Below are 15,644 nucleotides of genomic sequence, written 5' to 3' on the forward strand. Positions count from 1 at the left end.
CAGAACAGGCAAGGGCTGCTGAGAGAGGGGAGGGTGATTGGCTGAGAGGACACGGACAGGGCGGGACATGCAGAGGAATTTTGGACTTGCCCCCTTCCGCCTCCTCAAAGCTCACTCACTGCTCTCTGATGACGCTCTGACTGCTACAGATCTTAGATCAGCTTTACTAAAGACTATTTCACATGTTAACCACTGGCGGGGCTTAAAACATGATCTGATCCAGGATAAGAGGCTAGGGGTAACTTACTTATGTGTGCTTAGAGGGAGAGAGAGAGAGAGAGAGAGAGAGGGAGAGAGGGAGAGGGAGAGGGAGAGAGAGAGAGGAAGAGAGGCTGAATCTTCAAAGTGTTTGATTGTTTCCTTGTGCACTCTTCGCTTGGTTCTTTTTCGAAAGGAATTGGAAGAGAAGGTCAGAAAGGAGGGGCCTTTTGTTTCAGTAGGGAACAGAAGGAGACAGACAAGCAACATGAGGGAGTGACTTGAGACAGCCCCATCAGTTCAGTCCAGCAGACTTTAAATCATGAGTTTTCACTATGGGCAGACAGATTAATATACTGCTTATTGTAGTGTGGGACATTTAACGTACTGGGTAACATTTAAATGTTTGAAAAATGCATTGACAATGGGGAAAATGATGGGGAACACCTTATTATGAATTTACCACTATTCTAATATCAACGATGCTTGAATACAGCCTAAGTATATCATACATTCAAAGCAAAACTACATAGATCTTAATACCCTTATCAGGACAAAATAGCATCCTGTATTGGGTAATTTACATGTGCTCAGCAACACTAATGATAAACAGGAAATTAATGTGTGACTGAACATTGCTCAGGAAATGGTTGAAGCACTGACCAATTAGTCTGTGCTGTCTGAAATGTTGTACCTTAAAACTTATAGATAGATAGATTTGTTAAATAACTATATTATGATAGCAGTCATAGCTATAAACTAACTAAGTTTGTTCAGTAACAGAGATCTCTGTCTGACTCTCTACAGCTCTTTAGTAAACAAGGTTGAGGTACTAATTTGATCCAATCCGGAGAGAGAACTCCTACAGAAGTGGTTTTCAACCAGTGCCCCGGACCACCAGTGGTCCTTGAGGGGGTTCCAGGTGGTCCCCAGCTAAATGATGGAGAGTCCCTGGACCACCAGTGGTCCTTGAGGGGGTTCCAGGTGGTCTCCAGCTAAATGATGGAGAGTCCCCGGACCACCAGTGGTCCTTGAGGGGGTTCCAGGTGGTCCCCAGCTCAAGGACCACCAGTGGTCCTTGAGGGGGTTCCAGGTGGTCCCCAGCTAAATGATGGAGAGTCCCCGGACCACCAGTGGTCCTTGAGGAGGTTCCAGGTGGTCCCCAGCTCAAGGACCACCAGTGGTCCTTGAGGGGGTTCCAGGTGGTCCCCAGCTAAATGATGGAGAGTCCCCGGACCACCAGTGGTCCTTGAGGGGGTTCCAGGTGGTCCCCAGCTAAATGATGGAGAGTCCCCGGACCACCAGTGGTCCTTGAGGGGGTTCCAGGTGGTCCCCAGCTCCACCAGTGGTCCTTGAGGGGGTTCCAGGTGGTCCCCAGCTAAATGATGGAGAGTCCCCGGACCACCAGTGGTCCTTGAGGGGGTTCCAGGTGGTCCCCAGCTAAATGATGGAGAGTCCCCGGACCACCAGTGGTCCTTGAGGGGGTTCCAGGTGGTCCCCAGCTCCACCAGTGGTCCTTGAGGGGGTTCCAGGTGGTCCCCAGTTAAATGATGGAGAGTCCCCGGACCACCAGTGGTCCTTGAGGGGGTTCCAGGTGGTCCCCAGCTAAATGATGGAGAGTCCCCGGACCACCAGTGGTCGTTGAGGGGGTTCCAGGTGGTCCCCAGCTAAATGATGGAGAGGTGGTCCCCAGCTAAGGGGACCACCAGTGGTCCTTGAGGGGGTTCCAGGTGGTCCCCAGCTAAATGATTCAACCAGTGGTCCTTGAGGGGGTTCTAGGTGGTCCCCAGCTAAATGGTGTGCCCCGGTCCACCAGTGGTCCTTGAGGGGGTTCCAGGTGGTCCCCAGCTAAATGATGTGCCCCGGGCCACCAGTGGTCCTTGAGGGGGTTCCAGGTGGTCCCCAGCTAAATGATGTGCCCCGGGCCACCAGTGGTCCTTGAGGGGGTTCCAGGTGGTCCCCAGCTAAATGATGGAGAGTCGCTAGCCAAATACTCTTATTAGATCTTTAACTCTTGAGAACGTAAAATCCATTTGGTTTAATTTTAACAGGTCCATTTGGTTTAATTTTAACGGGTCCATTTGGTTTAATTTTACTTATGAGTAAAATTATTGTTAAAACATCTGCATTACTTAATTTACAAGAAGTCTACACAATTAGAGACTCTAGAAGAATTGTTATTTTGATAAACGTTTGCCTGTTATCTCTCCTATCTGGTACCATAATACAGCATGGAATTGTGTATCGTATCCAACGACAACAAAAAGTTTTGTGTCTGAGATCAAATGGTGGTCTCATAAAATGATATATGAAAAGGGTTGAAAACCACTGTCCTACAGGATACAGGATAAACCACTGTCCTACAGGATACAGGATAAACCACTGTCCTACAAGATACAGGATAAAACACTGTCCTACAGGATACAGGATAAACCACTGTCCTACAAGATACAGGATAAACCACTGTCCTACAGGATACAGGATAAACCACTGTCCTACAGGATACAGGATAAACCACTGTCCTACAAGATACAGGATAAACCACTGTCCTACAGGATACAGGATAAACCACTGTCCTACAGGATACAGGATAAACCACTGTCCTACAAGATACAGGATAAACCACTGTCCTACAAGATACAGGATAAAACACTGTCCTACAGGATACAGGATAAACCACTGTCCTACAGGATACAGGATAAACCACTGTCCTACAGGATACAGGATAAAACACTGTCCTACAGGATACAGGATAAACCACTGTCCTACAGGATACACCACTGTCCTACAAGATACAGGATAAACCACTGTCCTACAGGATACAGGATAAACCACTGTCCTACAGGATACACCACTGTCCTACAAGATACAGGATAAACCACTGTCCTACAGGATACAGGATAAACCACTGTCCTACAGGATACAGGATAAACCACTGTCCTACAGGATACAGGATAAACCACTGTCCTACAGGATACAGGATAAACCACTGTCCTACAAGATACAGGATAAACCACTGTCCTACAGGATACAGGATAAACCACTGTCCTACAGGATACACCACTGTCCTACAAGATACAGGATAAACCACTGTCCTACAGGATACAGGATAAACCACTGTCCTACAGGATACAGGATAAACCACTGTCCTACAGGATACAGGATAAACCACTGTCCTACAGGATACAGGATAAACCACTGTCCTACAGGATACAGGATAAACCACTGTCCTACAGGATACAGGATAAACCACTGTCCTACAAGATACAGGATAAACCACTGTCCTACAAGATACAGGATAAACCACTGTCCTACAAGATACAGGATAAAACACTGTCCTACAGGATACAGGATAAACCACTGTCCTACAAGATACAGGATAAACCACTGTCCTACAAGATACAGGATAAACCACTGTCCTACAAGATACAGGATAAACCACTGTCCTACAGGATACAGGATAAACCACTGTCCTACAAGATACAGGATAAACCACTGTCCTACAAGATACAGGATAAACCACTGTCCTACAAGATACAGGATAAACCACTGTCCTACAGGATACAGGATAAACCACTGTCCTACAAGATACAGGATAAACCACTGTCCTACAGGATACAGGATAAACAACTGTCCTACAAGATACAGGATAAACCACTGTCCTACAAGATACAGGATAAACCACTGTCCTACAGGATACAGGATAAACAACTGTCCTACAAGATACAGGATAAACCACTGTCCTACAGGATACAGGATAAACCACTGTCCTACAGGATACAGGATAAACCACTGTCCTACAAGATACAGGATAAACCACTGTCCTACAAGATACAGGATAAACCACTGTCCTACAGGATACAGGATAAACCACTGTCCTACAGGATACAGGATAAACCACTGTCCTACAGGATACAGGATAAACCACTGTCCTACAAGATACAGGATAAACCACTGTCCTACAGGATACAGGATAAACCACTGTCCTACAGGATACAGGATAAACCACTGTCCTACAAGATACAGGATAAACCACTGTCCTACAAGATACAGGATAAACCACTGTCCTACAGGATACAGGATAAACCACTGTCCTACAGGATACAGGATAAACCACTGTCCTACAGGATACAGGATAAACAATTGAAATTGAAAGTGAAAAAAAGGGAGCAGCCAAAATTGGAACTGGGGTGAGGAGAGGAGAACCAAATTTATCACTGAGCAATTTTCACTCAGGGCATTCTTGCTGAGGCCAAGCCCTCTCAAAGAGGTGCCATTACATTCCATAGCCATAACAACCACATGCATGCATGCACACACACACACACACACACACACACACACACACACACACACACACACACACACACACACACACACACACACACACAAATGAGAAGAGTTTTCTGTTTTCTGATGGTTGCCAACATAACATTTTGGTGTGTGTGTGTGTGTGTGTGTGTGGGGGGGGGGGGGGGGGGGGGCATGGCTTCTACCAAAGGTTTTCATCATAAAAAGAAAACGTAATACTTCTGACTAGGTTTAATTTAAATATTCAGTGACACTGTTTCCTCTTTTCCACTTGGGGTGTCCACTCAGCAGTACCACGTTTAACCAGAAGATGGCAGCACAGATCCCAGTATGATCACTAACACTACAAACAGAAATAAGGACAGAGCAGTTGGACCAGACACATTGCATTAAAGTTTCTTTGAATTGTGTGAATGACGTGAAACGCATAGCATTAATGTTACAAGTGCATAGTGATAAAGAAGTTCTAACACACCAAATCGATATGGCGATCAACGTGAGAAGCAGATATCTCTGGTGTAATAAAGCCTGCTAGAAGAACCGCTGTCTGATATGACAAATGGATCAGATGCAACATGCCATGACAAGTGGCAATCAGAGGGAAATTCACTTTTCCCATAGAAAGGAGGTGGCATTCATTCACTGTCATTGTCATTTGTACATAATCGTATAGTGTTTTATATCTGTTGATGATATGTATTTTTGTTATTTTTATGCCATGTTGATTCATTGAATACATTTAGGACCACAATGGAAACAAGACGTTTTTTGTTATGCTGCCTAAATGTCTGACTGAACCTCGTTTCCGACTAATAAACAACTATTCAATCAATCAAAAGATCCAGCGTGCTCAGAGAAACCAGTCAAAATGACAACATATATTAGTTTCAGAGTCATGAACAGTAGTGATATCATAATGTTTGTTGTCATAAGACAATTACAAATGTTGTGGCGGCTAAATAATACCATTTGCTATAATTTGCTTCATACACTTACTTCATGAATGCGTGATTTCTTTCTACGTCCGTGATTAGACATGGTAACGCCCCACCTGCCTCTGATTGACCTACCGACACTGCCCGTCTTGCCTGTCCTCCGAGATGCAAGGGTACTCCGTGGTGGGAAATAATACAAGTACAAGAGAATGGCAACACGCGACAGTAACTTGTAACTTTAATTTTTGTAGAAGAGGCAAACCAATATTGTTTGTACCGTTTGCTTTGATTTAATAATTGATTGAACAACTATGATTTGATTTGGATGATCATAATAATCATAATGATTTCTGTCTAATAGTACTAATACTAAAAAGATAAAGATCAAGGGAAAAGAGACCTTTTTACAGTACAATAATGTTTCAAGTTTACACATGTATGCAAATAAACAGGCCAGCGGCATAAACAATATTAGTTTGCCTCTTCTACAAAAAATAAAAGTTACTGTCACGCGTGAAGACTATCCAGCATGTAACCTCGCCTCACCCAGGCTTTCCACCACCTCAGAGGCAGGCGGGGCGTTACCATGTCTAATCACAGACGTAGAAAGAAATCACGCTTCATGAATAGGGCATAGCCGTGCCAGCCATTTTGTGGTGCCACAGATCGAAAGCCCATTAATTTGACCTATAGAATGAGTTTTCTGAACATTATTTGTATTAATTATGTTAAGCCTGGAACCAAGCCCTGCAGGCTCCTGATGAATCATGACCATAAAACATTTTATTCTGTGTTAAAAGGGTATTTACTATTATCAAATATTCCTTTTACACAGAATCAAATGTTTTATGCGTGCCTGATGGAAGGGAAAGGAACTGGTCGGAATAATGTGTTCCTTCCACGCGTTACGTCCGGCCGGGGAAACTCTCCCCTGTCAGGTGAAAAGAAGCAGCTTGGACTCCTCATGCATAGAAGGAAGCATGAGGTCAGTCCGCTGCCTTGGTTTATGGTTTTCCCCTAACCATAAACCAATCACAACAGATCAACGTATCCGGTCCTCTCCATAAACTGTGTAGTTTGGTCCACTCAATATGAAGCATATTTTGAGTGTGCGACAAGCACGGAACGAACTGGTGAACAAATCGACATTTGAACAGAATCCAGCCCAGTCAGTGGAATGGGTGGACATCACCTGGATGAACCATGCAATCTTGCTCAAGGACAATTTAACAATCTGTGGTATATTGGTGTAACCTATCCTATATTGCTGAATGGAAAGGCTTAGAGTTATCCTTAATAATGTATAAGGTCCTGTCCTGGAAGGAAGAAGCAACACTTATCTCAAACATTCTGGGTTTCAGAATCGGTACTACATTCACATCATTGGACAAATCCTAGATGGACTAAAGGCCTATTCATTGTCCAGTTTTCGGTGAAGAGGTGACCTTTAGTAAAAACAGAGAGATGTGTTGTGTGAGCGTTGGGCCCGGCCCTACCTGGGCCCTCATCAAACCCTGTACACTCAAGAGAATGTCCTCGATACCACCCTTAGATCTCCATATAGTGTATGGAGCTGACCTGTTCTGACATTCCATATTATGTTGATCTGACCTCATCAAACCCTGTACACTCAAGACATGCTCCTTATATGGCCAGTACAGAATTCATTCCATGTTGATCTGACCCCCCATGCCAAATAACGCCAGCGCTCGCCCAGCAATCTGCCGCCAACGAGACCTCAGGCGTCTTACTGGTTTCTTGTCTTTTTTATTTTCTTGTACTATTTGTTTGTATGTCTTACATAAATTCAGAAAATCAAAAATAAAGAGTTAAAAATGGGACTCTTTAACATGGAGCTAGGAAGAGTCAGGGATCAAACCAGGAAACCTCCGGTTCAACGGTGGCCGTATTACATCCGGAGCCACTGCTGCCTCTGCATGTTACACCTGATCCATTTCTCACACTAGTATTTAATACAACACCAGCGAGTGGTATTTCACATACAGGCCAGCTTGCTCACTGATATATTGGTGGTTGGGGATAAGTGGACTTGCCGATATCCTCCATTAGTTCTCATCTAAAATGTTGTTCTGCCGCCTATTCAACGTTTGAATTAAGAGACTATAGGCATCTCACTACCACCGATGGCACAGTGCGCACACGTCACTCAACAATTGTTTTTCGAGCCAAGAGCTCATTTATCATATCATTATTAGCATTGGGTTAAGACATGGGCTCTTTGCCAAAGAAGCACACATCAGAGGTCTGGCTTAGTATTGTGTTTCTAAGTGAGCTTTTATTATTATTTTATTATTATTATTAAGATGCTGTGTATTATGCTTGTAATTTACCACTAATCAATGTATCAAAGTGTCTCCAAACTTTTGATAAATGCAACAGTTGTTATTTAATTTTTTTCTTTACAATTTTACAAGTAAACCAGTACCAGGCAAACGATACCCAGCCCTACTGACCCCCAATGCCGGTCTCCCAACACTGCTAGATCAGATAATGTACCAAGAAAAGAGCTTGGAGCTTGTCAGCGAGCCAATTAGAACATCACATGACAACACATGTGCTAAGCCACTAGGTTGGCTCTGTGGCCCTCGGTTTGGCAAAGAAAAATGTGGTTAAGTTAACTCAGTCATTCCATCACTAACCAACCCACCATTTCTAAGTCATCACGCGGAGGCAAATTTGTGTGATGCATGTTTACTCGGACCGTTCCTGTTGACCTCCTCCTTTGGTCAAAGAATGTAGCCGTCTTTTAGTCCTCTACCCTGTCCACTTCTACTCAAAAGTCAAATATAAACAGATGAAGTATGTAATCTACACTCAAGTGCAGAACAGATGACAAGCATGAATAATTCCTTCACCTCCTCAATTATCTTAAGTTGTCTCCTACTTCCATATCTCCCTCCAACACCCAAAGCCTTTCATCTGTTCAAGACTTTTGGCTTTTAGTGGCGTCATCCAACACATCCAGGTATAACAGCATGTCAGCACGTCATGCCACAGTATAGCTTACAGGAAACCACTTACACCAGATCCTGCCTGTAATGCAGCATGTAAACAAAGAAGCTATGAAAGATTAATGTAAACGTGCAAACCTCAACTGTGTTGTCTCGTCCTTGCATGATCATTGATCACCAGCGATGTGGTACCATAAATAACAACAACCATTTATATCATCTGGTGGAAAAACTACCAATTACAGCAGGTATAGGGTAGCTTCGCGTAGCGATACTAATATCACTGCGTGGGGCAATATGCATTGCAAAGGAAGATGAAAACTGGCTATGCAAGGCTAGGTAAAGGGGGCATAATAAATGTATCTCGTTTTAGAGGGGGTCCTCGGGCACAACACAATGAATACAGTACAATACAATACTTACTGTATTCAAACAACAATAAATGCGTTACTATAGCATTATACTATACACTGTAAATACAGCATGTAGTTGAAATTATGTCTTGTTATTTGGTTATATAGTTTTCTGATCAGTGTTTGCAGGGGCGGGACTGTGACGCTCTATAAGTGATTCAAATTTGAGTTAGATTGGACACAAAACCATGATTTTTAGCATTGTTTGCAAAATAGGTTCCTCCCACAAACTTTGGAAAGCAATTATAGCCAACTGAAATAGACCATGACTGCAGAGATAATGTGTAGCGATGTGTGTGAGTTTTGGATAAAATCTTTGGGAGGAGTAGTAAAGTAAGTAAGTGTATTGTGAAGAAAATACAAAATGGCAGAAAATCTAGTTAGGCAGGAATGGCTGTGTTCTATATAGGGAGTTGCATGATCCAATCCAGAATCCAGGCGAAAATACATTTTGATTGTACAATCTATAATATAGATTGTACAATCAAAATACATAATTACGCCAATTATTATGCCAAAACATAAAGCAATCTAGTATAGTGCCAACATGAGGGCGATTTGAAAAATATAGAGTGGAGTATCTTCCTTGGCCTAATGTCCAGCTGCAGAAAGATTTGACACCAATCAGTCCAGCTGTTTCCAGACACTCTCACTCACTTGATTGCACACACAAACTAGTCTTGCGTTGCCAGACTGTTACCTCGCAATTTTCAAATGCTTCCGCTACAGTCTGGAGAACGGAAGCTCTGATCATGAATATAAAGCGGAATATATAAAGTATAAAGCGGAAGTGAAGCCTCCTCCCCACTTCCGTTTCGTCTTCACAGTCGTGCAAATGTATCCTAAATTGAAATCATCTAAGCATATAGCTTGCTGCTTAGCAGAAATTGAAATGAAAAAATAATGTAAAGATATTTAAAATATATTGTAGTATAGGTGTAGTTCCAGTCTCTATATAGCATTCAGATATTGTGGAATAGTTGTCTGGCTACACAAGACTACACGCACACATGCATGCAGACAGGTGAAAACATTATCTCCACCTCCGGCCTGGCAGAAATAACTATGCTACCATCCGTCCATCCATCCATCTTCAACCGCTTATCCGTAGTCGGGTCGCAGGGGCAACAGCTCCACCAGAGTGCTCCAGACTTCCCTCTCCAGAGCAAAATTAGTGACTTCCTCCTGGGGGATTCCGAGACGTTCCAAGGCCAGTCTCCTCCCAGTGGGACGTGTGTCGAGGACCTACCTAGGGAGACGCCCGAGAGGCATCCTAACCAGATGCCCGAACCACCTAAGCTGGCTCCTTTCCAGGCAAAGAAGCAGCGGTTCTACTCCGAGTCTCTCTCGTGTGACTGAACTTCTCACCCTATCTCTAAGGGAGATGCCAGCCACCCGTCGAAGAAAACTCATTTTGGCCGCAGTGTATTCGCGACCTTATTCTTTCGGTCATGAGTCATGACCCACACTTCATGACCATAGGTGAGAGTAGGAACGAAGATTGCTCGGTAGACAGAGAGCTTTGCCTTCTGGCTCAACTCTCTTTTCGTCACAACAGTGCGGTACTATGCTACCATTCACAATTTAAGCTACAGCATTTTCAGAACGGATGTGTGATTTCGCACAGCCAACAATATCCAATCTACAAGCTCTCTGTGAGCTTGTATATCAATACATTTTGCCGCACAATACAAGGGAGTATAATTTTAACATAAGAGTGACACAAAATGGGTTAGGAGGATTTGCTTATTTGATGACCTCAAATGCTGCCAATGTCTACCTCTCTGCTTCTTGAACACAGCAAAATCCTGATTATTGAATTAAGTATTAATCAAACTCTAAGAGTGTATAAATGAACCCGTCCCATCACTCCCTTGGGTAACTTTTCACACTCTCATTGTTAAATTATCACTCAGGGTTTTTGCTGTGTACCTGAGTCAGAGTTAGAGCCAAGATCTTTTTTTCTAACAAAAAGAATAGCTCATGAAAACTTAAAATGCTTTAAAACACCAAATGACCTCTTGCAAACCTACTCCCAAATTGCGACGGAGCATCATTTATTTTCCAATCAAACCAATTTTGAATCCTGCATCGGATGCGTTAAAACATGATTGGCCAATAACAAAACATGTTAGACGCTGTGCAAGGGCATTAAGACTGGAGATACAGCTGAACGCACAAGATTAGCATTCCAGATAAACTTGCTGGGCAGTCCATGGGGCTTTATAAATTATATAGTGTACCATGACCTCAAGGTTAAAAAGGCGGTTATGAGGATCTACCGAGGCAATTCATTATTAATGTGACCCTATTCACCCATACAGGCCAAAAACATGCAGTCTTGTGCAAACGACCTAATTATTATATTTTATTCCCCCCAGAGTGACAGTAAACACTACATTTATTACATATGGTAATTAGGTTTGTTTGCATACTACCGTAACATGGATGTTACAATAGGAAGCTCAGGTTAAGTGTATACTATAGTATACAGTTCACAGTTTCACAAGGTGAGATGAAATGTATAGCATGCGTAGAGGGGTAATAGCAGCAGAGCAAAAGGCTACACTGTATCTGTTTGCTAGATGGGAGAGAGGCAGATACAATGTGGATTGTTTCTAAAAAGCACAAAACGAGAAGGGAAGGGAAGGGAAGAGAAGAGAAGAGAAGAGAAGAGAAGAGAAGAGAAGAGAAGAGAAGAGAAGAGAAGAGAAGAGAAGAGAAGAGAAGAGAAGAGAAGAGAAGAGGTGTAACTAAAGAGTGTACTGTAGTGAGAGGTGTACCGGCTAGCTTAGGTAGTTTGTGCAGCTCTCGGTTTGTACTGAGGGGGAAGCTGGCAGTGCTGAACCTCTTCTCTTTCTTCACAGCTGAATGTGAACCCGGCTGCTTTACCCTCATGATCTGAGCTGTGGGCGACACCTTCTTATTGGAGTTCTGCAGAAACAAGAGTCGCAGAGGAAGGGTTCCCGTTACTGGAGCTGAGGAGCTGTTCCTGCCCCAAGGAAACCGCACAGGACTCACAATTACACAAATTGCATTTTAGAGTACAGTGGAGAGAGGAGAGGATTAAAGTTGCTTTCCACTCAAACAGGTTGTTATGTGCAGAACTTGCCACCAGAGTGACCTTTTCACATTCTTTCACTAGAGTCATGTATGCCTTTTGCATAAGAAGATTTTGCGAAACATACACATGCGCACGCATGCACGCACACAGGCGCACGTGCACACACACACACACACACACACACACACACACACACACACACACACACACACACACACACACACACACACACACACACACACACACACACACACACACACACACACTCAGGCGCTCCTCACGACCCTCAAGGCCTCGCTGTCTGTGCCTGCCTTGTTATCAAGGGATAAGAAAACTTACAGCAATGGGGCATGGTTGCCAAATGTTCTGGTGCAAAAGTCATGCATGCTCAGTCTCTCACTAAAGGTGGGGACTCGGGAGCTTCTACAAATTAGCCACTTGGTGAAAGCTGAAACTTTGCTTTGGCCAGCTGTGGTGGGCAGGGCCCAAGGCCTGTGAAATGTGCATATTTTAATATTAATAGATCAAAAACAGAGAAAGAGTATATATGCTTCCTGCCCCTGATTAATTGATTGATTGATTGATTTTTATTTATGTGGGAAAACCAAGTTAATCATGCTTTTGTGTTGTGGATGTGTAAATGTTAAACACTGTACTATCTGTTTGATTGACTGACATTTTTGACCTGATTGACCTGTTGTGTTGTACCACCCACTGATTGATAACGTGACCTGTGGGTGTCTATTTATGTGGGTGAGGTACACACATCTCGAGTTTGACCCGATGGCTTGAAACATTGTCAATAACTTACATTGGAGCAGATGAGTGTGTGGGTTTATTATTTTTCTTCAAAACTAAGTTAGACCAGACCACATATGGGCGGCTATAGCTGGATGGGTAGAGAGGCCGTCTGTGAATCAGATGGTCCCCGGTTCAGTGACAAAAATACTTCAAAGAGGCAAGGAAGAGGTGGGTGGGGGGATTGGAGAGTGAACAAACTGAAAGGAGAGTACAGGAGAGATGTCATTGCTGTGTGGCTAAGGGTCACGTTGCTTTCCGAATCAGATCAGGTGATTCTTGGGAAGGGAACCCGATCCCAATCCGACTGTGTACCCTACTGTCTCTGTTGACAGCACATTTAATGGGATTCAATGGAAAGAATGATTGAGAACAGATCAGAGCGATAAAGCTCTTGGAGCCTGGGAGGCAAGTCCAGTAGTGAACAGAATCCATCTCAATTGGATGTCATGTACTGTCCACGTATTGTATTGTATTGTACAGTACAATATGTGGACAAGACGTACAACCTGTCAGTGATACAGCATACATACAGTACAGTATGCAACATGTTCTGCACTCTGGTTATTTTCAGAGATAAATGGCATGAGATCAGCCTGTGCTGTAATGTCACAGAGCAAACAAAGACTACATTTTATCTAAATGTTCTGCTCTTTCTCAAAGAAAGAGCAGTGAAGAGGACTCCACAGCTGGCATTTGCCAAAAATACAGATTATGTTTGCTGTAAGCAACTTACTGGTCCATGTGAGGATTCTTTTTCGAAAATCGAATAATGCCATGTTAAACCCCTACTCAATACATCTCCAGGGAATGTGCCCTGTCAGACAAACCAATATAAATTGGTCTCCAGTGTGTGTGTAAAAACGTCTGGGTTTCCGAGGCTAGTGTGTGTGTGTGTGTGTGTGTGTGTGTGTGTGTGTGTGTGTGTGTGTGTGTGTGTGTGTGTGTGTGTGTGTGTGTGTGTGTGTGTGTGTGTGTGTGTGTTTGTGTGCATAACTCCTGGAGGAGAAAAAATCCTACGTGGAAAGTAAGAACTGTGAAAATGTACCTTGTATTCTTCAGGTTGTGGCTAAGAAAGTTTGTAGATCTACGGTTACAATAAAAGATTCAGGTTGGGGTCAGGTTTAGATTAGGCATTTAAGGGTGAGTTTTAGCATTAGGCACATCTCACTCACAGTGCGCTTATAGGATCAAGTTTAGGGTGAGGTTAAAATAGGATTTGATCTCAAGTACTGGCCATGGTTATAAGGGCTTTTCAGAGAGAGATTGAATGAATGATTGCATGGGACAGGACTCGGGAGTGAGAGGGGCTTACAGGTCGCCAAGTAGAACAAAGTAAAAAACAACAACAAAAAAATCATCTATTAAAATACAAAAAAACAGTATTAAAATACAAATATTGTTATATCCAACATCTGTTGCCTCTTTCTGATATTGTCAATGTAAGAATTGGGGCCAAATGTCTTAATAATGCTATAGGCTACACATTTTCAATATATTCAAAAATGTGTGTTGTTTGTTACCAACCAGATACCAACCTTTTTCGGTTTGTCTTAATTGCAACTAAAGCCTTTAGTTAATTGCAATTAAGACAAACCGAAAAAAGTTGGTTGCTTTAGTAAAGGCTATTATATTACTCTGTTGGCAAGTGAAACTATACAAAGTATTTTAAAAACTCATTACCTCTTGGTCGAGTCCATTTTTATTTCCAGATTTGTTCGATTTTCCAGACTTGGAGGAATCCTGTACAAGTATAACACAAAATACAAAATAAAACATTTGAACGTAAAATAAACATTGCTCTAGATTCTTTATCCAGCACACTAAGTACTGTAAGCCTTAGCCCACCCCACTTTACCTTATCTTTCTTGCTCTTATGAGGCATTCTGAGATGGGACCCCCACGCAGGATAGGCCTATCGGTGAGATACTTTGCACACAATTCGCTCCCGGTTTCCTCTCGCCCTTTGATAGAGGAAGCCTCGTCTGTCACTGATGCGATGTGTGTTTCACCGCTTACCCACATCATGTGACAGCTCCTTCCATTCAGCCTGAAGACGATCTCACCAGATTCCTAGCGCCTCTGTAATAGGTGCGTGCGTATCATAATCCACGCTTTCGTGTATTAGTCCCAGACTCCCAGCTGTTAGTTTCCGAAACTATGGATTAGGTTGGCTGTGTAAACAATTTAGTGGTGCCACAGCCACTGCCAACAATGCCATACATACAGCACACTTTCTGCTAACCTCTCCGGGTTTAAGAGTTGGCGTTTGTTGCAACGTGTATACATTACCACAAGATGGCGGTGTTGCGGGGGTGTAGAATACTCTACTACTGCGTTTACTTTTTTGTTTGTGGCTGTGATAAACGCTGATCTCCACAGGATGGCACTGCTGTATGCATTTTAAATTAATGGTTACGTTTCCCTTGAGGGATTTTCTAGAAGAATAAAGGGCATGCAGCCCCCTTTATTTAACTTGTATCAAGTTTCAGGTGTTAAATAGTTGTATAACTAACGTACAAGGAGACTTTTGAGTCAAATAATCGGATTTTTGGTGGCAGAACACATTTTCACAAAGTTTGAGCTGTTTCTCAAACTGTTGTTGCTTTACCTATTTCCTGTTGCACATTTTAATACACATGCTTTCAGGTTTTCTAGGTTTTATGTTGATTTCATTAATCACATTTCCTGAACTAAACATCATGCAGTTTACTGAAGGAACCCATCAATCTATGCAGCCTGCATGGTGAAGTAGGCTAAAGCCTAATACAAGAATCAAGATTATTGATGTCACTTACTCCTGCAATTACAAGTGACCGACAGGCTGGTCCTCAGGAGGCGTTCTTCACTTTGGTAAAGGGGCGAGTAATATTCCTCAAAACAATGTTGTGCAACAACAACATACAATGACAATATGAATAAAAGGAATCAAAAATAAAATAAGAAAACATTA

This window comes from Electrona antarctica (genome assembly GCF_951216825.1).
Source record: "Electrona antarctica genome assembly, chromosome: 18".
NCBI lineage: Eukaryota > Metazoa > Chordata > Actinopteri > Myctophiformes > Myctophidae > Electrona > Electrona antarctica.